We start from the raw sequence: 2802 nt of genomic DNA on the forward strand, positions 1-2802 counted from the left end.
AGCAACTGCCCATTGATTTGAATGGGAAAAAAGGGCGTTCTGTTTCGACGAGGCGTTTTTTTACGTGCCCGTTTTGTAAAGCGTCCGCGAAAAAGAAGTGCATGTCACTTCTTGAGCTGTTTTTGGAGCGGTTTTTCATTGACTCTAGAAAAACAGCCCCAAAAATGGCCAAGAAAAACGCAAGTTAATTAAAAAACGGCTGAAAATCAGGAGCCATTTCCCCTTGAAAACCGCTCCGTATTTCCAGATGTTTATTGCTAAGCGTGTGAACATACCCTATATGTGTATATAGGAGACAGCATATCTATAGAAAATTCGACCCTATAGCTATGGGTAGGAATAGATACAGTGCCTCAGGAGACTGCATCACACATGATGGGATTAGATACAGTAGCTCAGCAGACAGCATCACACATTAGACCTTCTTCACACGACAGGGTGCAGTAGGAACAATAGACCCCTAATGGGGCTATTTACACGACCGATTTTTTGGCTGCCCAGGAAACCCGGCCGCCAAAGAATGGGACATGCCCTATTTTCGGCCGTTCTCCCGGCTCCCATAGAAGTCTATGGGGCCGGGTAATACACGGCCATCACTGGAATGTGTCCCGAGTGACGGCCGTGTCTTCCGTCGCGCTCTCTCCTCCTCACAGTGCGAAGTGCATGTGAGGAGGAAGGTATTTTTTTTTTGCTCCCTGTAGGAGCGGAATCCCCAATCCCCGGCCATAGCTTGAGCAACACTGTGGCCGGGGATTGGGATTCCGCTTCAGTAATGGACACAGTGACGTCAGGCACTTCTGAAGTGGAATCCCCGACCCTGTGACCGGTGTCTGCGCTCCAGGAGAAGTCTCCTGGAAAAGTGGCACTGTCTACAGACAGACAGCAACACGGCCTGGAACAGAATCGGAACGGATGCAAAACGGCCTTTTTTATCGGCTGACACTCGGACCCTGTCGTGTCATATAGGGCCCAGCTCGCTGACATTGCGGCTCCAGCGCTGGACCCAGGAAAGGTAATAATAATAGTTTTGTTTTTTTGTGTATTACTAATTATTTTTGTGTGTGTGTTTTTTTACAAGTTCGATTGTTGGACTACTTTGGATTTGAGGACTACTTCGATGACAGCGGTTTTTTATTCTCAATAAAATGGTTAAAGAGGATTGTGTGGGATTTTTATTTCAATAAAATCTTTTTCCTATGTCTGTGTTTTTCTAAACTTTATTACTACCGCCTTAGCAATGGCCGCTGGCTGATTGACAACATCCATTACCAAGGCGGGTCTTAATGTTAGACATGAAGAGTTAGCCACTAACCCCCAATATTACTGCGATATCCACCGCCACCAGGGGTATCAGGAAGAGCCAGGTACGATCCAGTACCTGACCATGTGTAGTGATGGTTGTGTACTGGTGCGGCCATGGACTGGTATTATTAGGCTGGGAAAGCCCAAAAACTGTCCCTTCCCACCTTGGTAATGCGAGGCTGTTGCTGCTGTGTTGTATCTGGCTGGTTATAGAAATGGGGGAACCCCACATTGTTTTTTCAATTTATTTTTAAAAATCACGTGGACCCCCCCTCCTTTTCATAACCACCCAGATGTAACACAGCATCAGCAGGCTAGCATTACCAGGGGGTGGGGGCTTAGTGTTAGCACCGGCTAACACTAAGCCCCGCCTTAGTAATGAACGCTGTCAATCAGCCAATAGCTGTTAATAAGGCGGTAGTAATAAAGTTTAAAAAAAAAAATTGCAAAGACAGAAAAAACAGGTTTATTGAAATTTAAAAAAAAACACAACCATTTAACCATTTTATTGAAAAAAAAAAAGCCGTCATCGAAGTAGTCCTCAAATCTGACGTAGTCCAACGACTAAACCTTTAAAAAAAACCTTAGTAAGGGCCTGTTCACATCACTGCTGCCCTTCCGTCTGAGGTTTCAATCGGGTAACCCCTCAACGGAAAGGCAAACTAAAACCAACAACGGAAGCCTTTCACAACGGTGACAAACGGAAACCTTTAGCAATGTTTCTGTCACCATGGAGATCTATGGTGAGGGAAACGGAAGCTGAGGTTTCAGTTTGCCGTTCCGTTGAGGGATTACCCGACATAAACCTCAGATGGAACCCCTCAACAGAAAGGCAACGCTGATGTGAACACAGCCTAACAAATATGGAAGGCTTAGATACAGAGCCCAAGTGCATGTGTGATAGTTTGTTGGACCCTGTATCTAAGCCTAAGGTAGGCTTAGATACAGGGTCCAGCAGACAGTAATCCTAAACAGTATAAGCTGGGGTCCTTTTTCTAAGCCTAACACAAGGTAGGCGTAAAATGGGTTGTCCAGACACTAAACATGGATGGCCTATAATAGAAAGAGGGGGGGGGGGTAAGTGCTGTGTAGTTTATTACATAGGCCCCAGTTACTATAGTAACTTTTCATTGATGTGGTGCGGGGGCCTGGTCGCAATTGCGACCCCTGTCGTTGCGCCACTGTCGCCTAGCCCTAGCGATAAAGTGAGACATCACCTGTCTGTATACAACCGGAGAGTTATAACAGTTGTTCTGGGAAGAAAGCCACGCCCCATTAGCTGCACCCACCAGATAAGCCACGCCCAACAATGCAGCCACACCCCATGTGTTCCTGGAAATAATTCGAATGTTGGCAACTAAGTTTACCCAACAGGGACGTTACAAATGAGAGCGCTGCAGAATACGATGTTGCTATAGAGATTATCCACCGTACAGCGCCTCCCAACTATCCAGACACGACACAAGCGCGAGCCTTCCCGGCAGCGTTACCACCCCCAGC

Source organism: Rhinoderma darwinii, chromosome 2 (genome assembly GCF_050947455.1).
Source record: "Rhinoderma darwinii isolate aRhiDar2 chromosome 2, aRhiDar2.hap1, whole genome shotgun sequence".
Lineage (NCBI taxonomy): Eukaryota > Metazoa > Chordata > Amphibia > Anura > Rhinodermatidae > Rhinoderma > Rhinoderma darwinii.